The sequence below is a fragment of the Propithecus coquereli genome, unplaced genomic scaffold, assembly GCF_000956105.1.
Source record: "Propithecus coquereli isolate 6110/MARCELLA unplaced genomic scaffold, Pcoq_1.0 Scaffold212, whole genome shotgun sequence".
Classification (NCBI taxonomy): Eukaryota; Metazoa; Chordata; class Mammalia; order Primates; family Indriidae; genus Propithecus; species Propithecus coquereli.
Genome location: NW_012146301.1, coordinates 1,246,496 through 1,274,064, shown reverse-complemented (window position 1 = coordinate 1,274,064; position 27,569 = coordinate 1,246,496). Strand labels below are relative to the sequence as shown.

General features: G+C 41.1%; 1 protein-coding gene across 1 annotated transcript in view; it reads left to right on the top strand.

The window, feature by feature from the left end:
• DOCK9 (dedicator of cytokinesis 9) overlaps window positions 1-27,569 on the top strand; it is a 310,670-nt gene that overhangs the window by 7,390 nt on the left and 275,711 nt on the right. The gene's annotated exons all lie outside the window — the stretch shown is intronic.

Here is a 27,569-nt window from a genome sequence, read left to right as displayed (position 1 = left end):
GTCTTGCTCTGTTGCCGAGGTTAGAGGGCCATGGTGTCAGCCTAGCTCACAGCAAACTAACATTGGTGGGCTCAAGTGATCCTCCTGCCTCAGCCTCACCAGTGGCTGGGACTACAGGCATGCACCACCACGCCCAGCTAATTTTTTTATTTTTTTATTTTTAGTGGAGATGGGGTCTCGCTCTTGCTCAGGCTGGTTTCGAAACTCCTGACCCCAAGCAATCCTTCCACCTGGGCCTCCCAGAGTGCTAGGATTACAGGTGTGAGCCACCGTGCCCGGCCCGCTGCATGGATTCTGTTACATATCACATTTCATGGAGTCTTCAGAGCAAGGCCAGTTATTTTGATGAGATCTATTACTTTTATTCCTGTTATGTATTTGAGCACTTGCAATTTTAAAAAGCAAGTGGTAGAGAGAAGAGGGCTGGGAGTTTATTGAGCCGCTGGAGGCTGTTTGTCATGGGCTCTGCCCTTGGCCATGCCCGACCCTGGCCCCTTTGCTCTGCTGACCTAGCTCTCGCCTCAGCTTCCACACTGCCTCTTTGGTCTGACCCAGCTTTCTCACTCCCAGCTCCCTGGCCCCTGTGACCTGCTCTGCTTTACTGAGGGCTGGCCTCTTAGTCCTCACCCAGATACCATTCAGCACCCCTCCCTCCCCCTGCTTCTCCTTTCCTTCCTGATGTCTCTGTCATCTTCACTCTGTGCCCTTGCTACTCTTGCCACACAGGGGCATTCCATTCCTAAAGCGTCTCTTCACCACTACACTAGGTCACGGAATTTAGTCTCTTCCCTTCACTCTGAAGGGAGCAGCGCCATATCATTGCAGTTTCCATAGCTTTATCTCTGTTCCTCGTTTTCCCCCAGCTCAGACCTGCTTATGTTACCCTGTCTGATACCTGTACTTGACTGTCCTTCCTATCAGTTCCTTAAGTGCAGCTTCTATGAAACATAAATTGTCACTCGGCATCCCAAACTAGGTTGTCCTTTTTGCATTCTTGCTTTCTTTAGTGAGGAATGTCATTTCATCATCTCCAGCTTTGAAATTTATGACGACTCGTTGTATCTTCTCTTCCTCTCCTTTTGCCTTCCTTATTCAAGCACCATTATGTCCCTTGTGTCCTGTTATGTCCTGAATCAGCCATTGTGGCCTATTGGCTTGCAGATTTTCAAACAGAAAGGTTTGTTTCTTCCCGATGCTCCCTCTCCATTGAGTGTGGGTTGGGGCCAGTTCCACGTTGTCCTGGGAGCTGTGTTGATGGGACAGCCAACATTTTGAATGTGGCAGATCCTTGTGATTAAAGCAAGTCGCTTGGTCACACCTAACTGCAAAAGACGGGAAGTACAATCGTTTCTATACGCCTGCAAGGAAAACTCTTATCTTTGGTCAACAGCACTGATGACTACTGCAACCTGGCATCTCCTTCTCTCTGTCTTCTGCCCTGCCCTGATCCCTGTAGTAGTAGGGGACAGGGTCCCTCCCATCTGGTTTCTTTGCTACCATTCTTACTCCATCCTTGTGGGTTTAATTCTGAATCCTGAAGACACCATTATTGGCCGGGTGTAGTGGCTTACGCCTGTAATCCTAGCACTCTGGGAGGCCGAGGTGGGAGGATCGCTCAAGGTCAGGAGTTCAAGACCAGCCTGAGCAAGAATGAGACCCCGTCTCTACTAAAAATAGAAAGAAATTAGCTGGACAACTAAAAATATGTAGAAAAAATAAGCCAGGCATGGTGGCACATGCCTGTAGCCCCAGCTACTCGGGAGGCTGAGGCAGAAGGATTGCTTGAGCCCAGGAGTTTGAGGCTGCTGTGAGCTAGGCTGATGCCATGGCACTCTAGCCTAGGCAACAGAGCAAGACTCTGTCTCAAAAAAAAAAAAAAAAAAAAAGACACCATTGTTTCTCATAGCACTTGGAATACAAACTCCTTCCCTGGGGCCGTAAGGCGCTCTCCTTATCAGGCAACACCCTCTGTTTACTCACTGGCTGGGCTTTTAGATCTTCATGTATGCAGCCTCTCTTGTACCCTAGGACTTAGGCAGAAACTCTTACCTCTGCCTGGGATAATAATGACCCCCCTATATCCCCTTCAGCTGCCAGGCCACTCCTCTTGGTCTTCGGAATTGTACTCACGTGTCCTGGCCTGTCCACCCAAACTAAAACATACCCTGCCTGTTCTTTTCCTTTTACCACTTATCATAATTTATGTTTATTTTTGTGTACATTTGTTTAATGTCTGTTTCCCTCACTGGACTGTTGGTTCACCATGGTTTTCCCAGTGCCTGGCATGTAGCAGGGGCTCAGTAAATATTTTTTGGGTACATGAACAAATCCTCTACATCTGACACGTCTCATTTTTTCATCCTTTTTAGATTCCCTGTTTCCCCTAATTTCTCTCCACTGCACCCATTTCTCTTTACTTCGTTTCAGTTTACCTCCTGCTACCTATTATCCTAATGCACAGATCCCGTCATGTCATTAGTTTCTCATTGCCACCTATGATGAATCCAGTGATATTCCCGCATAGAAGAATGTATTGAGGCTGGTCCTGTGTTTGCTTGAGTTTAGAAAAAGCTGCTCCGATTGTCAATAAATCTGTACGATCTTTGCATATTATTTTAAAGCAGCCACACATTTTGGTACAAAGTGAGATTAATTTCCTTTATTAGGACCATTTGTTTTCTCCAACTCTGTAGTGCCCAGTGTGTAAAAGAATACGCCGCTGATTTAATTCTTTTTTTTTTTTTTCGTGACAGAGTCTTACTCTGTTGCCCAGGCTAGAGTGCCGTGGCGTCAGCCTAGCTTACAGCAACCTCGAACTCCTGGGCTGAAGCGATCCTCCTGCCTCAGCCTCCCAAGTAACTGGGACTACAAGCATGCACCACCATGCTCGGCTAATTTTTTCTATATATTTTTAGTTGTCCAGCTAATTTCTTTCTATTTTTAGTAGAGATGGGGTCTTGCTCTTGCTCAGGCTGGTCTTGAACTCTTGAGCTCAAATGATCTGCTCGCCTTGGCCTCTCAGCTGATCTAATTCTTGTGCTAGGTATTTAATAACTCATTTATCTGAAAACAAAATATAACAAAAATCCAACTAATAAAAATCACTAGAAGTGCCTTTCATTCATTGAACAATGAGTTTTGCAAACCATCAAGAAGCACGTGGATGGTGAAATTATTTCTGTAATATTTCTTTTACATCTTTATTTCTATTTGTTTTTTGATTCTTTATTGGTGAATTGGTAGCAAGGAGACTTACTATGTGATCAGAACTTTGTTTGAATCTTTCCTCCCCCTTTCTTTGAGGTTGGCAGGGATAAATGCAGTTCAGATAGTGTTTGGGTGTGGCCACGTTGGAAGGCAGGCTGGGCTTGTGTTAGAGACTCCCCTCATTTACTGAGTATTAACCTGAAAGTGAATCCGAAAGCAGATGGTCATGAACTACCCAGGGTCTCCATTGAGCCCATGAAGTTTATTTATTCTAAAACTCTTATGGGCTTAGTTTGAGATTCACACACTTTATTTTTATACATTTTTTCTTAATGGGAAGTATATGTTCAGTCAATCATACAGATAGAGAAATGTCCTAAGGGAAGATGTTTGCCATGCTAAGTTGAAAAAAGGATTATAAATAGTACTGTTGACTCGTGAATAACACGAGTTTCAACTGTTATGGGTCCACTTATACACAGACATATTGGAAACTTTTTTGGAGATTTGCAACAATTTGAGAAAACTCACAGATGAATTGAATAGCTTGGAAATATTGAAAAAATTAAGAAAGACTTAGATATGTCATGAATGCGTAAAATATGTGTAGGCGCTAGTCTGTTTTTATCATTTATTACCATAAAATATACTCAAATCTATTACAAAAAGTTAAAATTTATCAAAACTTAACGCGCACACAGACCGTACATAGTACCATTCAGTCAAGAGGCATATGAACATAAAGATGCAGTATTAATCATAACTGCTTAACACATGAGTTCAATACCAAAGGCACTGATGTGGTCTACTTGCCCCCAAACACAATGTCCTACTAAAGTCTCTAGATGAGGGGGTCATAAGGACCTTTAAGGCTCATCACACGTGGTATTCTGGAAAGGATTGTCGGTGCTATGGAGGGGAACCCAAATAGGACATCATGAAAGTCTGGAAGGAGTACATCATTGAAGATGTCATCATTGTTACAGAAAAAGCTGTGAAAGGTATCAAGCTAGAAACAATAAATTCCTGCTAGAGAAAACTGTGTCCAGATGTTGTACATGACTTCACAGGATTTACGACAGAGCCAGTAAGGGAAATCATGAAAGAGATTGTGGATATGGCAAAAGAGGTGGGGGGTGATGGGTTTCAAGATATAGATCTTGGGGAAATTCAAGAGCTAATAGACACTACTCCAGAGGAATTAACAGAAGATGGCTTGTGGAGATGAGTGCTTCTGAACCAGTGCCAGATGATGAGCAAGAAGTTGTAGAAGAAGCAGTGCTAGAAAACAGATTGACGTTAGACGATCTGGAAGAAGTGTTCCAGTTATCCAAGACTGCTTTTGACTTCTTTTACGACATGGACCCCTCTATGGTCCGGATGCTGAAACTAAAGCAAATGGTGGAAGAAAGATCGGTACCATATAGAAACATTTTTAGAGAAATGAAAAAGCAAAAAAGTCAGACCAAAATTACAATGTATTTCCATAAAGTTGCCTCTCCTGCCCCCACTTCCACCTCTTCTACCTCTTCTGCCTCTGCCACTCCTGAGACAGCAAGACCAACCCATCCTCTTCCTCCTCCTACTCATTGTGAAGTCGAGGATGAAGACCTTTATGATGACCCATTTCCACTTCATGAATAGTAAATGTTTTTACTTCCTTATTATTTTCTTAATAACCTTTTCTCTATTTATATTCTTATTTATTGCAAGAATACAGTATATAATACACATAACATACAAAATATGTGTTAATGGGCTGTTTCTTTTATCAGTAAGGCTTCCAGTTAACAGTAGGCTCTTAACTATTATTAGTTAAGTTTTTAGGAGCCAAGAGTTAGTTTTGACTGTACCATGTTGGTGCCCCAAAACATGTTGTTTAAGGGTTGACTGATGCTAAAGTAAGCCATTCTCTTTTGTTTCAGGAATAAGTTCAATATAAGAAGTTTATGCCCTCGATTCTAGAACATAGAAATACAGTGGCATAATCAAGTTTCTGTTACTAGGGGCATTGCCCTCTCTGGGGATGGCAGTAGTGCATAAGAACTGGGCTCAGGAGGTTCCAGTCCCAGTTTTTCCATTTCCTAATTCTGCTTTCTCAATTTCTTCACCTGAAGAGTGGATATCTTAATAGCACTTATCCCGTAGATCTTTGTAATTAAGCGAACAGTTGCATGTAAAGCACTTATAATAGGGCCTGGCATAGTAAATACCCGCTAAGTGCAAGCTGTTGTTACTTATGAGGGCACACTAAAGGAATATCATATAACCCTTAAAAGTGCTGCTTATGGAGAATTTATAACATCAGAAAATTATAATGTTGAGCAAAAAAGAAGCAGTCTACAGAAATATGTATGGTCACAGTTGTGTAAAAATAACGTGTAAGAAAAATATTGGGAGGAAATGTATGAAAAGATAAGATTATGATTTGTTCTTTATATACTCTTATATTTCCCAATTGTTTTACTTTCTTAAGTGAATAGATACTAATCTATCAAGAAAAAGCAAATACATACAATGAATATAGGAAGGAAAGTTGGTGCTATATACAAGATATTCAAATTGGTACTTATGAAAGTTACACTTACATGTCTTAGTGCTTGTACAAGTGTACATGGGGATATAAAATGTATTCCTGAAGTGAGGATACACACCTGCATTTGAAAGCAAAAATACTGTCGACCAGTTAAGACCTTTGCATTAAATGTTCGTACAGGTAGGGGGCCCATGTGAAATAATGAAGCTTTGCATTTGACAGTTTTATAAAGTCCTTTCAAAAAACCTTGTTGCTTGATTGAGCCTCCGAAAAATCTGGTGAGATAGACGGGGATTGTTTTATTATTTCTGGTTTTTGATGAAGAACTGAAGACCAGAGAAATGAAGTGACTTGCTTAAGGTCATCTGGTGAAACTTAACATTTTTCTTGGTAAGATGGCAGGGATTGTCTAAAAACACCAAAATGTTTTAAGACATAATTTTAAAGTTGGAGTTTTTTCAGAACTTTTAAATGGTTAAGTTGAATTATTAAACACATTTTTGGAAAGTACCATGAATTTTCCGGTTGATAGAAATGCATGACATAAAAATGAAATCATACTGTTTTGGAGGTAAAAGTTATCACTAGAGGTCATCTGGTCTTGCTTCCTAATTTTACAGATGAGAAAGATGAGGTCCACCGTGAGTAAGAGATTTGTCTGTCATACAGCTAGTTAATATTAGAGACAAGAACAAAATCTAGTTTACTGATTCCTGGTCCAATGGATTGTCCACTGATCATAGGAAATAACTGCGTTTACTTTGTTTATACTTGTATTTCATCAAGTGTCTTTATGGACTGTCATAATCAGATAATAGCAGAATATGAAACATCTATTTGCACTGTGTATTGCCTCTCTGTTTATTTCATTAGTGCCAGAGCAGTTTGTAGGTGAAATTGACATTCATGTTTCCACAAACCAAGAAAGGAGTCCTATTAAAAGGTATTAGTATGAAATGGAGAAAGAAATAAAAAGCAAGAATTACAAAACTAATCTAAAAAAGATCTCAGTGGTAACTTACTGAAGAAGGAAGAATTAATTTAGTACTCAGATGTTAGTTAAGGGGTGGAAGATTATACCCCTTTAACCAAAGATATACTTTGGTTAAAATAATTATGTGGCTTGAGAAAAAACCTTCCAGGGCCTATTAACCTAAAATTGTTAGTGTAGGATAAACTTTGTTAATCTAGGTCATTTTACCTTTCAGGCTGCTTTAGCTTGTCTAAAATAAATATTCAGCTGTACTGTAAATGGCAGTTTGGTTCAAATTGTATTATTACAGAAAGAGTTGCATTTCTAAGATTGTTTAGAGAACTTATTTAATCTGTCATTTTAACATATTGCTGTTTTCTTAAGTAGAAAGCAGAGTTCCTATGGTGATAGCAGAGGTGCCATAATATTTATAGTATATTAGATTCATTTATAAACTATTATACTAGCTGAAATTTACAGGATATTTAATCTCTTAGGTTAACTTTTTACTTTCCAGGCTTTTACTGTGTTCATTTTCCTTAACTATTCCTTTTGGAACATTCTGTTGTGTGTGATGTTTTTTCCCAGAAGATCAAAAGTAACTGCTGGTATGTCACCTTTTTTTTTTTTAAAGTGAAGAATGTTTGTAATTTACTAACTTCCTTGGAGGTGCTTTTTGTGAAAAGTCAATTAAAGTATTAAGTTTTTAAAGGGACTTTATTAGTTCAGCACTGAAAACCGAGGGGGCAAAGATTCCTGACAGCATTGGTTTCTCTTGGAAGAGTTAATATATCGAGCAACTTGGATAAACACATTGGTGTTGAGATTTCCATAATGTGGAAAGAGGTGACATGGGAGAGGAGGGATCACCCACCAATAGTAGCTAATGGTTTCTTGAATTGGGGATAGTCACATTTGATAATTGAATATCATGGTCTAGAGTTTCAATACTGGAGAAGAGGGAGGTTGAAGATTATGGGTTCTGGAGACCCCACATATGTGGTGGTGGGAATGAGTTCTTGTGGTAGGCATGAGGAACTCCTTTTGAGGGAGGGGCTTCAGAATAGCTCCCAGAATTAGGGAGAATCACAGATTTTTTTTTTTCATGGTTTCAGTTGTTAGACACTGTAGAAAAAAACTGCTTACTTTTGTCCTTAGAATGTGTAGTCTTGGCATCTTGGATATCCTCTGCATTAGGAAATAAGTCCCAAACCAGCCCTACCTCACAGTCTCCTGGGTACCTGAGAAGAATCAGCGGTATTCCAGTGAGCATTGCATTTCATGTCTGGAAAACGGGGTTTTGCCTGTAGTACTTTCTCCTTTATGCTCTTGGCCTGGTGCCTATGCGCGGTGCCTTCACAGTGGAGGAGGCACTGACCAGCCCGGAGTTGATTGAAACTGCAGTCTTGATTCCTTTCTGACAACAAGATCATTTGGTTTGGAGTCTGGCCTGCTGCAGGCCTGGAGCTCCTTTCTGTGATCTTTGGGAGCGGAGTGGGCAGAGGCCAGATGGAGCCCAGTCTTCTCTGCTGCAGGCTTCTTTTGTGATCTTTTTCCACATCAGTTCAGGGCATCTTACCCTGGAGCCTTGTAAGGATTCAGTGTCTTCTTTTAGTCAGGTTCTTAGCAAATCTTGAGTCACTTTCGAGCTCTTAATGATGACGTAAGCAGAGAAAAATGCTGTGCCAACAGCTTTTTAAAGCTCTCATGCTGTGGTATGCAGTAGGTCCCAGGTTGTCATTAATCATTCATTCACTGGAGAAACAATGAAGGAGGATTAACGTTTGGTTAAGACACTGCCCCTGTCTTCAAGGAGCATGGAGTCTAGAGGAAAATAAAGGAACACAGGTGGAACCCAAAGAGCTTTGATGTTGTCTTTGAGAGTCCTCTGCCTCTTGGCTGTTTTGCAGTCTGGATGAAAGAAGGGAGGTTGTGCCCAATGCAGCTGGGGTTCATAGGAAGGTGCTGAGATTGAAGTCAGCCTTTTGGGAAGTAGGAACGTATCGGGACCTTCATATCTATTACTCTGCTTACATAAGATCCAGAAACCTGAAGCTTGGTATGGATGTTACTTGAGGGAGTAGTGATAGAATATTTCTCTTGTAAAGATATTGGGTAGGGGCAGAGGAAACTACCATCAATGACAAATGTGCAGTGAGAATTGTGGGTCAGGGCTCCAAGGAACAGGCTAGAGAGATAGGAGGAGAGAGTTTTTATTTTTATGGCAATGTAGCTATTAATATCCTGAGGAGTCCTAAAATTTTTTTAGCTATACTCAGGTTATTTCCTTTTATGCCAGCTAGGGAAAACAGGGCATTTAGGAGATTTATTTTTATTGGCCTCTAGAATACGTTCATTAGGTGCAAAGATCCCCAACATACGCAGGAATTTGGATCTTGATTATGTCCTTAATTAACCCCATATTAAAATTGTTAAATAATATAGTATTATATTAACATATTAAGTTTATATTAGGTAATATAATAGTATATTAGTATAGTTTGTTATATGCCATAGTTGAGGGTACACAAACTGTAAAACCTCTACTTGCTTTCTTTAGAATTGAAAATGAAACCGGTTTATGGGGAGCTCCAGATTAAAAATAATCTGAGTTGATTGTGAGAACTGGGCATGAGAAGAAAAGTCAGTGCTTTATGCAAAATTGTCAGTGACTTTAAGCTCCACAGAGCACAGATTTGCATGGCACTGTTGCTTAGGGTTTTAGTGACTATAGAAGATACTGAATACTTAGGTTGGGGCTTTTGGAAGCAAGCTGACTTCCTGCCTATTGCAGTGGGGCTAATGACCAAGTACTGGCCATTGTTTCTAGAAAAGCACCACTTTTTGAGTGCCAGGAAACATCCTTATTCATAAAATACTAAAATTGGTTCTTATATAAAGACGCATGTACTTGTTTTAGGCTTGATTTTTGTTTAGTTCTATCTTTTTTACTTTTAATTTTTTGCCATTAGAGATATGTGCTTATAATTTCCTGGGTAAAGAAATGATCAAGTATTTGATTGGTAAATAAATAAGCATGCACATGGACTTTTATAGATGCTTGAAAACTGCTTCCCACATGTGTCTGAAGAGATTTTTAATTTCACACAGCATTAATTAAATGAACACATTTGCTGAGTCCCTACTATGTGCCAAGCACTGTGCCAGGTGCTTCAGGGAATCAGAATGAGTAAGACAGATCCTATCCCACCTTGCTGACAGACTGGTAGGGAAGAGAAGATTGCGAAATAAGCTTTATGCCCATCTAAATAGAAGATTGTATCACTGGAGAGTTTTAAGTAAAGCATTAAAGAGGCCTCTGAAAAAGCTTAATGAAGGAGATGGCATTTGGAGCTGAAAGTAGATGTGAGAGATGAAAATTATTCTAGATAGAGTGACCCATAGGAGTGAAGGCCTTAGGAAGGAAATCATGTGGTGAATTTGGGGAACAGTGAGTAGTTGAATCTGGTGAAGTGTAAGGAGAGTTAGGGGTGACAGGTTGGGTAACCCAAGGAGTGGAAGCGTGGACAAACGCCAGGTTGTGAAGTGTTGACTGTGTTCTTTGCTGTGGGTTTCTGAGTTGGAAGACCCTATATCAGAGTTTTGCTTTGGGAATACAGTGACTGTCCTTAGAGCTTAGTGGCTGGGACATGGATGGGGGTAGAGAACTGGGGGTTTAGGTATTGCCTAGGAGACTTTTGCCATAGTTTAGGTAAGAGGTAATGAGGAGGGCATATATTCATTCAATGAATATTTATTAATAATCCTCCCTCCCTCCACCAGCACACTGAGCATGGAGCTCCCTGGCTAGGTGAGGCTGGGAAGCAGGAGGCATTAGATGGAGCCTTAGGTTTCAGCCGTGTGTGACGGAGACGGGGAGAGTGGTGATGCAGACATCTGAGAACACCCACCTCGGTTGCACAGGCCACTAGGAGAGTGTAGAATTCATCTGGTCCCTGGCTTCCAGATACTTTCAGATAAACCATTGCAGACAGATGAGAATCTCATCTCCTGTTATAAACCACCAGCAGAGAAAGGGATTAGCAGTGAGCTATTAGGGGGCCTTCATTTTTCAGACAGTGTTTAGGGTGGAACAGACAGCTTTAAAAACCATTTATCTAGTCCTCTTTAAAATACCCTGTTGCAATCAGTTCGTGCTTAACCATGAGGCCCCAACCAGCTGGCATCTCCGCCACTGTGTCTTCAAAGCTGACCTTTTCACTTCATATCAGTTTTCTGAAATGTCCTTTCCACTCTCCCCTTTAAAGAGAAAAATGAAAGAACATTTTAAAAATGGTAGGCTCATAAACAATTATTTAGAGACAGGATATACAGCTGGGTAATTTATTTTGTTACCCTTTTTGTGCATGTTTCTATAGATTACTTGCTCTAAGTAAGAGAAAATAAATGTGCAACAGGGGACCCAGCTCTTATTTAGATGTGAACTTCTATAACATTTCCAAATACCAGCTAAGTCACTGCATGGATTGATAAATTATAGATGGAAGAGTGTTCTCAGTTTTCCTCCTCTTGGATTTCTTTGCTTCATATGACCGTATGTAGTTCTCTGCTCTTTGAAACTCTACCTTCCTTTGATATCCATATACTGTTATTACTATCTGGTTATTAATCAATATGGTGACAGTGGTTGTAAAGATAACTGGTTTTTTTTTTACATCTTTCTCTCTTTGCCAGTGTTTTCCCTTTCAGCTTCCTGTTGTGGCCATCCCCTGGGGGAGTGGGAACCTGCTATTCTCCTCCTTTCATCTTTCAGAGAGTTTAGTTAGTGCCTCCATGACTCAGTCCCAAATTTTTATTTCCAGCCTTGACCAAGACATTTGTGAGGGGCAGGAGAAAGCTAGTTGGTGAAGGGAGATGATGAGAGAAAAAGAAGGAAGACAAAGGAGAGTTTAACCTAAATGGAAGAAGATCTGCAGGTCTTAGTAGAAGGCTTCCGAATAGAGAAGCATAGGGAAGAGGTGAGGACATGAAGGTGTTAAACCTCCAGTTCGTGTTGTACAGCAGTACTGCTCAGCCTGAGATCTGCGGGCAGGGGTTAGCCTATGAACTCTTCATAACTGACTTAGGATGAGATAAGTACAGAAATTGAGAATAAGTGTTTAGAAACTTTTAACAAATTGACAGGATAACTTTCAATCTGTTGAATCTAATAAAAAAAAGTGGGGCTTATGTATTGTTATGTCTTGTTTTTTATTTCAATTTTTAGTAATTATTATCATTATTTGTGTATTATAAAAGTATTGGTCCCCAGTAGATTGGAGGAAAAAGTGGACCTTCACCACATGTAGTTTGAGAAGGCCTTTTGTAGGTCTGTGAATGTGGTAGTTGGAGGATGTTTCATTTCAAGTTGTTGATTTGGGCAGCAGGAACCAAGGGGTGCACAGGTTGGGAGGCAGGTGAGTGTTCATCCTAGCAGCTGAGCGAGAGGGAGCTCTTGTGTCTGCAGTCTCGTGACTTGAGGGACGTGCAGGGTGGAGGAAGGTGTTTGAACCTGAGGGCAACTACACTCAGGTGAGGCCTAGCCCTAGCACTTGGTAGGAGTGTGTGTATTCCCTGCCAGGTGGGGCCTTCTAGGCTGGGAAGAGGTCCCCCACAGTCTGAGTAGGGGCCCTTGGGCCATCCCCGGCAGGGTTGTTTGGCTCACTAGACCTGAATAGAATATGACATGGGTCAGTGTGCCCTAAGCTTGCATTTTATCTTTTATTTATCCCTGTGTTTTCCTACCTTGACTTTGCCTAGCTTTATTGCACAAGGCTTAATGTTGGTTCTTTTCTTTTGTTTCTTTGATATTCTAATGTGGATAGCTTTCCTGGACCTCTTGTATTCTGAGCTGTGCACCTTCACCTGGGCTTTTTCCTAATTCTGTCCCTTATCTGACAGTGGCTGGTTTGTCTTTCTGTAAAAGATGTATGCCCAGCAAAGAGTAACACCAGCAGAGCAGATTCTGGGACCCTGGGCCAGCAGCTTCATAATTCTTTCTCTCTTTTCTGCCCAAGAGACAGGATATTAAAGCGCTGAACTGGTGCAGTTCTCGGCTGCCTGCCAGTGGAATATTTGGGGAGGGAATGGACCAGCGTTTGTTGCTCTTGCCTTCTGTGTAGCCTTGGGGTGGATTCTGAGGGGATGTTTTCCCTCACAGGACTAACCCATTTGGTATTGAGAAAGCAGGAAAGCGAGTTTTCCTGTTACGAGCAGGGAACACAAAGCAGAAAGCAGGCAGCGGATGGTGATATCCTGTCACAGAAGGCTCACGGAGCCCTGGTGGACAGATGCAGTTCATTCTCTCCGCGTCTTTGAGGGAAACGAGATGGGAAGGAAATCAGTCGCTCTGAAGCCACATCTAAATGGTTTTCCTTTTGTGTATGGTGCTTAATAAGGAGGTCATAAGTGTATGCTTTGTGATTAACAACTTGTCAGACCAGAGATCTATAGCACATGACAAATTAGAAAAATGAAACAGTTTTTTTTGGTTTTTGTTTCTCATGAGGTCATTCTAAGTTTGCCTGGGAGGGGCCACTGAACTGTAAAAGTAAATGTAAACTTTGTATGAGTTTTATTTATTTTTAAGTTTAAAATCACTTAAGATGGCAAAATTCCTGCTGAATTAGATTTATAAGAAGATGGTTGTCAGATGTTCTTAGGGGACCATTCTTTGGTACATTAAAAAAATAACTAACTTTCCCCTCCTATTGTAAGAGCAATACGTGTTTATTATAGGAAAATTAGATAACGTATACAGGCAACTGAACAGGGCAGGAGTGGGCTAGAAAGACATAGAATGGAAAATTAGAGCGGTGTACCCAGAGGGAGAAGCAGGGCCTTCTGGAACAGTGGGTATAGGGAGAGGATCAGGGAACCTCCCTGGGACCCCAGGCCCTTAAGGGAGCTCCCCAGAACCCCCCAGAGAAGCTATCTTGCCTGGATGTCACACCTTGTGTTGTGACTCTATACCCCTTGAAGCTGGCCTTCCCAGCCTGCCATGGGTCTAGACCTGAGCATTCCAAATTTGTTTGGCACTAAAAAGCTTTCTAATGACAAGTTGAAAGGTCATTTAGCTCTCTGCCTCCCACATCTTGTCAGTCAAGAGGAGGGAGTGCTAGGCAAAGAGAGTCCCCAAGGAGAGACAGATTTATAACAGGGAGTAAGCAGAGTGAGTGTGTGGTGTGTGTGTGACTCTTTGAGAAGCTTGGCTGTAAGGGAGATAAAGAGAATTAGAAGAGAAGCTGTGGAAGGGTAAAATAAGGTACTTTTGCAGAGAGGAAGAAATGTACAACAGCATCTGCCTCACTGCCTTCTTGACCCTCTGTTCCCTCAGTGCCTTGCCATGTTGACAAATGCTTAGGTGTTCTATGGAATGAAGTGTGGGCTCACTGTTTTATCTCAGTAAACATTTATAGAACAGCTGTCAGTGGAGTATACTTTCAGTCAGCTTTAGCTTATAAAGATAGAGAGATCCTTATAAGGCATGGGATTAAACTGCCTTGGGGTTTTTTATCTGTGAAAACATATTTGCCATCAGATCTACTAGTTATTTTATTGTAGGTGATGTAGGATTAACATCCTAAGGTAAACGGAAAGTGGAGGCTCAGACTGCATAATCTGTTGATTTTGGTAGCTTGTTTATTTAACAAGTATTCACTGAGTATTATTACATAGCAGCCACTGGGCCAGACGTGGAAGATGGAGCTGTAAATGGGAGAGACACGGGCCCTGACCCTGCAGACCTTATAGTCTGGTTAGGACATAGTGGGCAATCTGACAGTTCCAATGCAGTGAGATCAAGGATCCAAAGACATCTCAGACTGTCTGTCCCAGGTGATATGAGAGAGGCACCTGCTCTGGACTAGAGGGAGTGACATCTAGGCTGAGACCTGAGGGGTAAGGGGGAAATGAGCTAGATGAAGGGGTTATTTTATTCTAGCCATAAGGAACAGCATGTATAAAGGCCCAGAGACAAGAAAAAGTAAGGAGCCATCCAGGAACTAAAAGCTGGTCAGTATAGTCATAGCTCTTAGCCCCAGATGGGAGTAATGAGAGCGAGCGCTAAAGAGATAGGTAAGGACTCAACATGGGGGCTTTCTAGGGCATGTTAAGAAGTGTGAATTTAGGAGTTCTGCGAAGATATAGCAGATAAGATCAATATACAGAAATCAGTATTTCTATACACTAGCAATAAACAAACCAGATTGAAATTAAGAAAACAATTACATTTATAAAGCATCAAAAAGTATAAAATACTTAGGAATAAATTTAACGAAAGATGTGTAAGACTTGTATACTGAAAATTGTTAAGAGAAATTAAAGAATACTAAATAAATGGAAAGATATCCCATGTTCGTGGATTTGAAGACTTAATATTGTTAAAATGACACTACTCCTCAAATCTATCTAAAGGTTTAACACAATTTCTGTCAAAATCCTAGCTGCTTTTTCCCCCCAAATATTAACAAGCTAACCTTAAAATTCATATGGAAATGCAAGGAACTATGAATAACAAAGACAGTCTTCAAAAGAACAAAATTGAAAGACTTACAGTTCCTGATTTCAAAACTTACTACAATGCTATAGTAATCAAAATAGTGTGGTAGTGGTGTAAGGATAGACGTATTGTTCAATGGAATAGAATCGAGTGTCTAGAAATTATACATTTATGGTCAATTGGTTTTTGGCAAGAGTGCCGAGACTGTTCAGTGAAGAGATAAAATATAGTCTTTTCAATAAATAGTGCTGGGATAACTATATATCTATATGCAAAAGAATGAAATTGGATCCTTTTATCACATCATATGTAAACAGTAACTCAAAATTGATCATAGACCTAAATATGACACATAAAACTATAAAACTCTTTGAAAAAAATGTAGGTTTTCATCTTCATGACCTTGGATTAGGTAATGATTTCTTAGAGACGACACCAAAAACACAAGCAACAAAAGAAATAATAGATAAATTAGATATTATCAAAATGAAAAACTTTTATGCTTCAAAGGATGCTATCAAGAAAGTGGAAAGATTGGTCAGAGGCCAAGAGAGTTAAAGACAAAAATAAAGGAAAAAAAAAGTGAAAAGACAACCACAGAATGGCAGAATATTTGTAAATTGTATATCTGATAAGGGACTTGCATCGAGAATGTATAAAGAACTCTTGCAGCTCATTAATAAAAAGGCAAATAACCCAATTAAAAAAATGAGCAAAAAATCTAAAGAAACATTTTTCTAAAGAAGGTATACAAATGGCCAATAAGCATGTGAAAGATACTCAGTGTCATTATTCATCAGGAAACTGCAAATCAAAACGGCAGTGAGATACTTCACACTCACTAGGATGGCAAAAATACAAGGTCTGTGATCAGACAGGCAATAACCCTTGTCTGTCATTGTCATGTGGGTAAGGAAGTGGAGAGATTTTGAACCCCCATATGCTGCTGGTGGGAGTGTAAGATGGTGCAGCCACTTTGGAAAAAAGTTTGGCGATTCTTCAAAAAGTTAAATATAGAGTTATTCTTTGACCCAGTAGTTCCACTCCTAAATATATATCCAAGAGAATTGAAAACGTGTTCACACAGAAACATGTATGGATGTTCATAGTAGCATTATGGATAATAGCCAAAAGAGTAGAGGCAACCCAAATGTCCATAACTGGTGAATGGATTAACAAAATATAATATATCCATACAATAGAATATTATTTAGCCATAAAAGGAGGTGAAGTACTGACACATGCTACAACGTGGACGAATCTTGAAAGCATGCAAATTGAAAGAAGTGAGACATAAAAGGCCACATATTGTTTGGTTTTATTTATATGAAATGTCCAGAATAGCATAGAGACAGAAAGTATAATAGATTAGTGGTTGCCAGGGACTGGAGGGAGGGGGCATGGAGAGTGACTGCTAATGGGTATGAGGTTTCTTTTCGGAGTGATGAAAACTAGACGGTTGTAATGGTTGCACAACCCTATGGGTATACTAAAATCACTGAGTTGTATACTTTAAATGGGTGAATTTTGTGGTGTGTGAATTATATCTCAGTAAAACTGTTATAAAAAAAAAAGTGTGAACTTTGTCCTAAGTTTGGTTGACAGCCTCTGAAGGATTTTAAACAGGGCAGTGACATGGTCGGATTTGTGTTTTAGGAAGATCATTCTGGCTGCCGTGAGGAGTTGGCTTGGAAGGGGTAAGACATGAGGCAGGGATCCCACTGGGAGACTGTTGAGAGTAGTGTAGTGCAGGTGAGAGACACCGGTGATTTAAACTGGGGAAATGGCCATGGGAATGACAGGAAATGGACAGGTTTAAAAAAACAGGGTTTGCTGATTGACTAGATGTGGGAGGGAGGGAGGAATCAGGGGTAATGACTGTATCCCCAGCTTAAGCCTTGGTTGGAGGAATGAACAGGTTAGGGAAAAAAGTTGTCTTCATCATGTCCACAGTTGGACTCACTGAGATGTCCCTGGACCAGTCACGTAGAGGTGTTGAGGTGGTAGCTGATACAGAGCTCAGGAACCCAGAATCTCAGGGGGCTTGTTAAAAATGCAAATATTTTGGCTCTACTCCAGATGTATTGTGCTGAAATCTCTGATCATGATGGATCTACCTAAAATTTGAAACCTACTGTGCACTGCCTAGAAACTATAGTGATGGATGTGATTTCTAATGGAGAGTGTGTAGAAGAGGTGAGAAGTGGTTCTATCACCATTTACAAGCCCAGTACTGGAAGAGAGGACCTCACAGGAGTCTGGGCCAAGGCTAGAGAGACGAGAGGCCTCCAGGAGGGTGGGGTATCAGGGAAGCCAAGAGAGGAGTGTTTCCAAAGCAAGGACGTATCCTGGGGTGTCGTATGCTTCTGAGAGGTGAGGTAAGGTAAGAGCTGCAAAGTGTGCATTGGATTTACCAACAAAGTGATGAGTTTGGTAAGGGCCATGGATTGTGCAGGGCTGGCGTGTGGCTCCTACCAGTGTCCCATGGGTCCTCCAGGGGGTATAGTGCTTGCTGTGTGGATGGGCTGCGCCACCCAGCCTACTTTCCTTGGCTCTGCTGCGTTTCATGGCGTGGCCTCATTTGAGCACTATTGATACTATTTTGATACCATTATTTTTCTTGGTCTGTTAGTCATGTATAGCTTTGAGAAAGATGTTATATAAATACTTGAAATAATGCACCCCTCCCTCAATTTTTGGCACAGTCTTTTGCCTTTTGAAATATTGCTTAATAAAAGTTGTGTAATTCTTTTAGGATTGTAAACCTAGGTCTCATCAGTTTTCAGCATAACAAAATTATAGTGTCTTATCAGTATAAGAAAAGTCAATGTGAATGACAGTATCCTCAAACTCAGTTAAATGTGTGCTAGTTTACTGTCTAAGTAGAGTGCCTGCTGACCTGTCAGTGTGTTGTAAGCCGGCGTGGCCCTCTGGGACTGCTTATCTACGTTTTTGAAATTGCTGCTGTTTAAGGAGTGGACAGTTATTGTTTCAAAGAGCTTTGAAGCTGTTCTACTTATAAATTTATAATTTGCACTTTTAACCTTTATTTTATAAGTTGCAGTTATTTTTTTCTTTATTTAAGGCAGCACATTAGTGTTATGGAAACTTTCTGGTGTTAAAATAAATATTATTCTTCTATTTGGGGAATATTGTGCAACAGCAAGATGTGGAAATCCCCCACATGCAAAGTGGCCCCTTCTTCCGTGGCTTGGTAAAGCAATCGGAGGTGAAACGAAAATCTAGTTGTCAGTTCACCCAGAACTTTCCCTACCTTAGTGGCAGGGTGATTGTTTAAAAATTAGGATTTAAAAATATTTTTTTTTTTCTATACCATGGATATCTATTTTGTGCCGTAAGATTTTAGGCCCAACATGTCCTAATATTTTGAGACTTCTTCTTATTTTTTCTGGTATGTATGCTAGTTTTATATATTAATTTGGACTTTTGGTTCCAAGTGACAGAAACTCATTCCAAGTAATTGAAGCAAAAAAGGGGTATGTGTTACAAGGACACAGGGTGTCTGTCTCCTAGAACTCAAGGACACGGGTCCAGCCGAGTGTATTCGAGGGTTCCCAGCCTTTAGGATTCTCTCCCATCTCTGCCGCTCTCCATAGTTTTGGCTCCTTTACCTGGAGATTCACTTTCTTTACTTCCAGTCTGCATGTTGGGAATTGGCTCTCTGAGAGACCAGCTATCTAGCAAGAAACCCGGCCCTTCCCTCAGGCCCAGCTCTGATCCCCCAGGGAGGGGATCTACATTGGGTCTGATGGCCCAGGCCATGGGGTCATTTGTAGGAATGTGGCTTCTGGGAGCCCCACTCCTGCACTTAAGGCTCTGCAGGGCCACTGTCTTTCCTTAGAGCAAGGAACTGCTCCTTGGCCCCATGAGGCCTTTTATTTATCCTGTTCTGGTGTGAACAACCCCACCACTATGGAGGGGGTAGGGAAAAGGGCATCTCAGAAAAAAGATGTGTTTTGGGGAAAGGGAGGTGTGGGGCAGCCACCCCAACTGGTGTTTCCTGTATCAAATTTATTTTTAGCTTAGAAAAACAGAATGGGGTTGGGGAGTGTGTTGCCCCAAAATGTAACATTCAGAAATGACTTTTGGATTGCTCATTTCTTTGTCCCGGCCGATTAGAAGCTGGTTTTACTCACAGCAAAGCCTGGGCCACACCTAGTTGAATCATTACAGACATTGCATCTTTTTTTCCCTGTCAGAGTTAATAATATATAAAATAACACTAATTATCCTTTATAAAGATATGATAAAGATATTAACATATCTTTATAATACTTTCGTATAGTGTTTTAATCTCACTTTGACAATGTTTTCCGTTAAGATTTTTTGTTTTAAAAGACAAACTGTAAAACAACTTTATCTGCACCATTTAATGCCAAAATAATGTCAAATAACAAAATGATTGGATGCCCAGAGAAGCTCTGTTAGGCCTGTTATGATTAGTTTGTGTGGCAAAACATCTCACAACTCCATTTTCGAAAGTATCTTTTATACATATATTCTAAAAATGACCTGAATATATTTGGCACCCTCTTTACTGGAAAAAAAATTTTTTTTCAGGGAAACACTTTATGTTCACTCGACTGGAAGAAGACCTTGTGGAATTTAAATTTGTCATCTTCAAAGCATTTGGTATGGAACACAGTAACCAGACCAGGTTCTGTTTCATTCGGCTACAAAGGCACTTTTGTTATTAAAATTCCACATCCCTGTGATGCTAGTGCAGTTGATACTTGGTTCTTACGTGCTTTTGGAAAGCTTGGCTTATTTCAGGGAAAAGCCCAGATGCCTTGGGTTAGGAATTTGTAATAGGCCTCAGATCCTGGGTATAGGCACTGCAGACGTCTAGTATGTGTCACGAGCTGTCTTTGCCTGTATCTGGTACCTGTCTTCATTTAAGGCTGGAGAGAGGCTGTATGCGTTTATTAGGCTCTGCTGTTAAAAGCCTAGAGAAAAGTTAAGGACTATGTGCATGGTAGTAATTAATATAATTTATTACATACACTTTAGGTCACATATAATTGCATATAGTTTTCCATTCCCCAGTCCACGTTCCCTGTGTGTCTTTCCCTGCTCTGCCCTGTGTCTGACTGTCCACGTGGCTACAGCTGACCATGCGGGCCCTGCCCTTCTCCTCAGATCCCTCGGTTCCTCTCTGTGCACAGCAGCACGGCTGGCTCGCCCTCTCAGGTGCAGCCTTCTCCCACTTGCTGGAGCATGCCCAGCCAGCACACTCCCATTTCCCAGCCACACAGAGTCTCCCTCTTCCCTTTTCATTGTTCATGGGGAGTCTCTTTTCCTGCTTCTGCCTGGGGACACTGATTTTGGTTTTTAAAGTTTCTAGAAAGTTTCTTTAGTGTGGATTTCCGGTGGGACCCTATCCCACAGAGAGGACAAATTATTATTATTTTTTCTTCTGTTTTTTGGAACTTTTATTTCATTTCAAACTTACACAAAAAGACAAGAATAGTATAAGGACGTCCCTCTGTACCCTTTAACTAGATACCACAGTTGTTTACATTAGGGCAGTCAGTATTGATCATCAATCAGTAATAGTGGAGTAATGGGCCATTTATTCATTGATACATTCATTCAAGACATTTCCATAGCAGAACCTTTGTATAACAAATGGATGAGAATATTCCTTTCCCTGCTTCCTGTCTACTAATAGCAAGTCACGACTGTGATTTAGTTTCTTGGTTTGTGAAATGAATGGATGACAGCCTCTCTGGAGTTAGGAAAGTAAGTGGAGAAGGCACTGTATGATGCTGAGGTGCCATCTTTTTTGTCTTCTCTGTGGGGTATTGGTTTTAAAAATCACTCATAGTAAAGACAATCTCAGGTGAAAGGCTTTGATCTTTTCCTCCTCTCCTCCTCAACTTTGTCCCTTAACTTCAAGGTGGTGGTGTCCTTGATAGCACTTGTTTTGCTGGTGATACTGGTGTAGTTAAGACTCTCCCAGCAGAGGAGAGAGAACTTAAGGTAAAGAGAGGAGCAGTGGGTTTCATCAAACCACTCTGCTTCTTGCCTGGGGCAAAACGGTAGCATTAGAACATGCTGAGCCTGTGCCTTCCCTGTTCCTTGCCCGCAAACCCTGTCAGACCAACCAGCAAACAAGTCCAGTTTTTAGGTGTATCACAGTTAGGAACTTAACTGTTTTATGTGGACCTGTGTGGTTTCCCAGCTCTTCTGTAAAACCTGCTTTATTATCATTTATATAATTTCTGCTGTTGCGAGCTCAGTGTCTGTGTATGATTTTTAGGACATGTTAATACTAAGACTCTGGGTGAAGCCGTGGTGGCCTAGAGCTCTAGGCCTCTCAACTTTTCAGTGGCCACAAATTAACCCACTTTAAGGGTCTCAGATAATGGAGAGTAACATTTTTGTGTTTTAGTTACTATAGACTGAGGCTTTTTTCTAGGTAAGATCACTAATATTTGTAATTCTGCAGCCATTGAGGTTCATAAATAGTCCTGGCTAATCCAATGAGCTAGATTTTAGAATGAGCCACCAGAAGAGTCGCACCTGTGAGATGTGGCAAAGCATCCTAGTGGCTTTTTCGGTAGAAAAAGAAGAGGGTGAAAAGTGATGTGTGTGGAAATTCACCCCTAATTTTTGGCTTTGACTTGGGCAGAATTCCCTCTTTTTGCTTACTGTGTCAGGCAGATAATCTTCTTTGAGATGTGGCATTCAGACTATCTCAGCCCATCTGTTTTGTGTTTTTTTTCAGTGCAGAATTAACCTTGTTTCCCAAACCACCTGGTGTTTTCTTGGGAGCACGAGGGTGGGTGAGTGGAGGTGGTAATAGCCTCAGAGTTGATGCTATCTGATGGGTCCAGGGTGCATGTTGTGCTGTCACTGGGGACCAGTAACAGTCTGAGGTTTCCTCCTTACAGTAACTGATCCTCACTGCAGGCCGTGGCAGGAAACAGAATCCTCCAGCAGTTACTGAAACCTGGGACCCTGTTTTAATTTCTTTATTCCTTGTGCAAGTATCTGAGTTATAGAGGTTTCTTCTTGTCTCAGAAAGTTCTTACCATTGGCCTTAAATAAAACCAGGTGGCTTTCTTGGTTCAAGAGGCTTACAGAAAATACCTTTGAAAACAATTTAAATAATTTAATGCAATTATGTTTAATTAAATTATATAAATTTTAATAATTGAATTTATATTCTAAGCTTTTTCTTAAAAGCATAATGTGATATTTTGAAAAAATGTATCGAGGTTGCTATTTCCCCCCCACCTTTTTTTGGCAAATCTGAGTTGCGTGGGGAATTATTTATACTACCTTGCTACAGTTTTGAGCAACACTTGAGTGACAAAATTTATCTACTTAACTCTTCTTCTGCAAGTTTTTGTAGGTTTGTGAAATTTTACTTTTTTCATTTAAAAGAGTTCTTGAAATCTATATGATTGAAGTTATTGACATAATTCTTACCTGATTTCAGTAGAAAAGGACAGTAGGAATGTGAACACAGTGGCTGCTTGGAGAGGGAGTAGGAGGGATGTCAGTAGTAATCTGTTTGTGGGACAGTGTAGAGGGCATTGCTCAGAGGTGGCATTTTCAGTGCTGTTTAGGAGCTGGGCTCCCGGAGACAACCACGAAGTAGGGCATGGGAAGCGGTCTGACCGAAGGGAAAGACTTCACCCCACCATAGAATCCTTACTGAGGCCTGAAAAATCTACCATTGGAAATTCATTTTTGTCAACAGAGTGGAGAGACAGCCTATGGAATGGGAAGTTATATTTGCAAACCATACAGCTGATAAGGGGTTAATATCCAAAATATATAAAGAACTCAAACAACTCAATAGTAAGAAAACATATAACCCCGTTAAAAAATGGGCAAAAAACCTGAATAGACATTTCTGAAAAGAAGACATACAAAATGGCCAACAGGTATGTGAAAAAACTCTCAACATCACTAATCATCAGGGAAATGCAAAGTAAAACCACAATGAGATATCACCTCACACCTTGGATATGGAGGGCTGATTGTACTTTGGAATCATTTTGGATAGCAGAATGTTCTGTGTGTTAACTGTCACTCCTTTGGGGAGCCGAGGTCAGAGAGAAGTGAGCGGTGTGTTGGCGTTTGTTTACTGGGAGATTCTAATATCCTACTGCAGCCCCAGGCAGTAGTGGGTGGCGGCCCAGGGGTGGGGGTCCCTGTGGAGGAGGAGGATGCTGATGCTAGCCTGGGCACACTCCTACCTTTGCGCATATCCACGCCTCCTGCTGTGGGTCCCTTGCTCTTTCCGTAGGGGCTATGGAGCTGTGGAGCTGTGAGTTTGTGCTCCTCATGCCCGTGAGAAGGCCCTGCTCTGCTAGTAATCAAGCGTTTCCACGGAGGAAAGTGGCCGTGCTGAGAGCTAATGACTTATGGTTATTAAGGATGTTTTGGCTCTTTAAACAGGAATGGTACTTGGCCTAATACCAGGTTGCCTTCTGTTGCTCCTTGAATTTCTTCTCTTTTTTTCAAAAAGCCAGCTCGTTTCTTTTTCCTATGAGATGTTTCCTGTGGTTCTGGTGGTTTTGTGGGCAAGTTTATGATGAGGAAATTCAGCAGATTGTGAGTTCTGATTTTTTTTAGCCAATAATGGAGTGAAACATGTTAATCTCCAAACTGGAAACACAGATTTTATTTGTTGAGTTTTGAGAGGGTTTGTACTTTGCACATCGTCCTGAGCGACTGGGACCCTTTTGTGCCAGGGCTGAGGTACTGGCAGGTGAAAAGGATGACCGTGGTGGTGAAGGACTCAGTTCTGCAGAGTCGAGTCCTCCGTAGATTGTGTTCACCATTCACATTTCTGCTTTCCTCGATTTGCTTGGGATGTTTGTATATCTACCAGCAAATGACCTGCAGAACATGCTGAGAGCTTTAAGTTGTGGGTGTTGAAAAGACATAATACTTTACTTGTTTGGGTGATGTTTTCTTCGATGTGAAAACTGCAGACTTCACGTTCCTGTTGGGGATTGAAGGGAAAGGAGAAGCGTGGAAAGTCGTTAGAACTGGGCCCCCAACCCTGGGTGAAGGGAGATGTGTGTGCTTCAGGGACTTTGAGGATGTTGCAGGTATGTTGTGCACGCATTGTAAGCTTGTGTGGAAATCAGCAGACTAAAGAGCAAGAACTGAGCTTTGGACTTGGGGAGTTAGGAGGAAAGGGAGCCTGGAGAGCCCACAGTTTCAGTCGCCAGCCTTCTGCTAGTGGGGGAAGTGTTGAGCTGCTGCTAGGCAAGAGAACGCAGAGAGAGGCAAAGGAGGTTTCCTGTAAGTCTTTCGAGGTCACTATCCCCCCCACTGCTTCAGGTGACAGTGGAGGAGCTGGAAGTGGCACACATAGCCATTTCTTGCTGGATGGGGTCCTCGCAGAAGTGGGCAGGGGAGCTGGGTGTGAGGCGGGGGGTGGAAAAGTCTCCCACTTGGTTCTCCATCCTCCTTATGTCTACTTCTGGGAGATAAGCTTATTATAGTTGGCCCTATATACTGGCAGCTGTCTCTGAAAAGTTTTGATCTTTGTTTTGAGAGTCAGACACCTTTGGATCAAAGGGTCACCAACATTTGGGGAGGTCGTGTCTATGTCTGCACTAAGATGGAAGATCATCTTAGTGCAGAAGGCACCTTGGAGTGGGCCGGGCTGCAGCTGCTCTAGGGGATAGATGGGGAGAGTTTATGGGACTTGTCTATTGTGCCTGGAACTTAGTGGGTGCTTATGACTTGTTTATTGAATGAATGGGAGAATAAGTGAATCATTCAAGTTCATACTATTTGTGGCTGATGCAGGTTTCTGGTCTCTCAGATATTTCTGCTGGTGTATCACTGCAAGGGGAGTGGTTTTGTTTATTTTTCTCCTATAGGCCTGGAATATGAAATGAACTGTAGGTACTTGATTATAATTAAAGCATTTCTGAAGTGTTATTTTTGGCTTTGTGACATATATTAACTACACATTCTGTGTGTCTTTCAATTTTTCATTTGTTTTTACTTGCTGTCCACTGTTTGAAATTTTAGACAGGATCCAACACGTAAGCAGGTGTCCTATTTCTAAAACTAAATACACTCTATAAACTTTGAAAACTTCATAGGTTATTTTAAATATTTTTATGTATTATATTAAAATATTTTTTCATCTATAGCATAATTACTTCTTGTAATTTTAGATGCGATGAAGATGTTGGCCAGCAGCATTGAGTGCCAGCAAGAGTGCCAGCAGCATTGATTATCTGGAAAGATCAATCATTTCCTAATGAAATTTAGTTTTATGTGTTAGGGATCTTAGCTGGCAATACAATAGGTGTCTTGCTTTCAAAACTTTAGTTGTTACATCAGTAACCTTTAACAGGCACTCTCAAATCAGATTGTCTTTTCCTAGTATGTCCTTACTCCATGGCCATCCCATGCTTTTTGACGATGGGTGTGAGCGAGCTGTCCTGCTTGAGGAACAACTTTCAGCATCACCTGCCACCTCCCCTTAGCCAGCTATCCTGAGGCTGGACAGCAAGGGGGTGGGCAGGGTGTGTGAATTCAGAGGTACTGTAAACATATTCAGATGAACTCAGTGTTACCGTTTAAGACTTTTTGCTTCACAGTTGGTTTCATCTCCAAAATTCTTAAGTAATGAGAGAATTTAGTAAGGGTAGCCATTGATGATACTACAGTTGGATCCAGGGAATGGAGTGATTGATCCAAGTCCATAGAATGCCAAAACATATTTTTAACTATTCATTTTCATTCCATTCTCAGCCATACTGAAAATAATCAGACCAAAAATTAAACATGAACTCCACAGTCAAACTTACTCAGCTGTTATCAGGAGCAAAGCTAAATTTCAGTGATGCAAATTTTATATTGGTGCTGATGCTTTTACCTTATGAAGTGGGAAGACAGGAGAAACTGCTAGTGATAGACTAATAAACGTGCAAGTATATAACTTCTTAAAGTTACAAAGAGAACTACAGAGAACTAAAAATAGTGGCATTGTGAGGATGGATGGGAATGCTGTAGGTGAGCTGTCCTCATCTGTCACAGCAGAAATTCAGTTGAAAATGTTTGGAAAGGATAAAATTAGGAAATCTGTGTATTAGAGATATTGGGAGGGGGGGCGGATACTAGAAGAAGCACCAAAACCACTGGAAGGATTTGCCCTGAGGAACAGGACTGGAAATGGAGTGGGGAGAGCCGGGCCACACGTGCTTTCCATCATAAGCTCTTTCCTTGTGTTTGTACTTTTAGTTAGGTACATGTTACTTGGATAAACCCAAAACACGTGTTATTCAAAATTCCCTCTTATTTTCTTTTGTAGAGTAGGGACAGATAGTAGCAAAGTGGTGGAAAGTTGAGCAGTAGCAGTGAGGAATGATAACCGGGGACGCTCAACATTTGGGCAACCCACAGGCTGTCTTCAGGTTGGCTTCTTTCTCCAAAACTTGACATTTGGTGAAAATATTGCCAGAGCTCTGAGCCAGCAGAAAACAAACAGAACAAAACAAATAAACAAAACTGTAAACAAAGAAACAGGAAATGAATACTTTTTAGCACCATGTGAAGACTTTCCAGAACCTTGAAGCACAGTGGAGTCTGTTATCAGTAAGGCTTGTCATGGTGCTGCCATCGTGATCCCCACCGACAGGAGGCCTCACCAGGCTGAAAATTGGCGTGAGAGCTGGTGCTTGGACTAGTAGGTGCTCTGCTGTGAGACGCATCATATAGGAAAGCAAGAGCTGGGTTGTAAAAGGTGAGAAAAAGGAAGAGAGTGAAATGCTGAGTTTGTGTCTGGGGACACTGGGAAAGGTGGTTGCTTAAGGCTGGTGCTTCTTACAACCATTGATTCTAAGAAAAAGTTTGATTGTGGAGTTGATGTTTAATTTTTTGTTTGATTATTTTCAGATAGCACCTCAGGAGTGAAAAACAGTGGGACAGAGAAGATGTTCTTAGACCTGAAAAGGCATAAAAGTAGGAAAATGATTTCCTAATTCTGGTTCCTGTTGTCTAATCTGGGAACCCTGAGAGTAAAAAATACTCATTTGAAACCTGTGTGCTTGAATGGAAGGTCATATTTCTCCATCTGGTGACGCTCTGTCCCATCCAGGGAGAGCCTGAGTCTGTATGTGGAAAAGGCTGTGTTTTCTGGGGAAGTAAAATAAATTCCTAATTCTGGTTCCTGTTGTCTAATCTGGGAACCCTGAGAGTAAAAAATACTCATTTGAAACCTGTGTGCTTGAATGGAAGCTCATATTTCTCCATCTGGTGATGCTCTGTCCCATCCAGGGAGAGCCTGAGTCTGTATGTGGAAAAGGCTGTGTTTTCTGGGGAAGTAAAATAAATAAACAAAT